Source organism: Lipotes vexillifer, unplaced genomic scaffold, assembly GCF_000442215.2.
Source record: "Lipotes vexillifer unplaced genomic scaffold, Lipotes_vexillifer_v1.1 scaffold491, whole genome shotgun sequence".
Taxonomy (NCBI): Eukaryota; Metazoa; Chordata; class Mammalia; order Artiodactyla; family Lipotidae; genus Lipotes; species Lipotes vexillifer.
In genome coordinates, this window is record NW_006770548.1 from 200,550 (window position 1) to 201,210 (window position 661).

The following is a 661-nucleotide window of genomic DNA, read 5'->3' on the forward strand; positions in this document are numbered from 1 at the left end:
ATTAGGTTTTTTCCCAGTTTAGGTTCCTGACATTAAATTTCAGAAAAATTATAACTGAACTCTTATAATATTTTAATGACCACTGAAACATGGTATAACTATATTTAACTATGCATTTAAGTTATAGCTAAAATCTGTGCAACAATTTTTAAAAGATTTGCACTTTATGGATTATAAAAGCAGAGCTCAAATAAATCAAATGCTGAATGACTTCCATATTTTGGAAGTAAAAATTTAATATAAATGTGATCATCAAATAGGCTAATAAGATAAAAGTGTTAGGGACTTCCCTGGTGGTCCAGTGGTTAAGAATCCACTTTCCAATGCAGGGGACGCAGGTTCAATCCCTCGTCAGGGAACTAAGATCCCATGTGCCGTGGGGCAACTAAGCCCACATGCCACAACTACTGAGCACACATGCCTCAACAAGAGAGCCCACGTGCCGCAAACTACAGAGCCCAGGCGCTCTAGAACCACGCGCCACAACTAGAGAGAAGCCCGCAAACCACAAAGAGCCCGCACCGCAATGAAAGATCCTGCATGCTGCAATGAAGATCCCACATGCCGCAACTAAGACCCGACAGCCAAAAAGATAAAGAAAATAAATTTAAAAAATAAATATAAAACAGTAAAAAAAAAAAAAAAAAAAAAAAAAAAAGGG

General features: G+C 37.7%; 1 protein-coding gene across 1 annotated transcript in view; it reads right to left on the minus strand.

Annotated features, from left to right (window-relative positions):
• SMARCC1 (SWI/SNF related BAF chromatin remodeling complex subunit C1) overlaps positions 1–661 on the minus strand; it is a 183,885-nt gene that overhangs the window by 158,740 nt on the left and 24,484 nt on the right. The gene's annotated exons all lie outside the window — the stretch shown is intronic.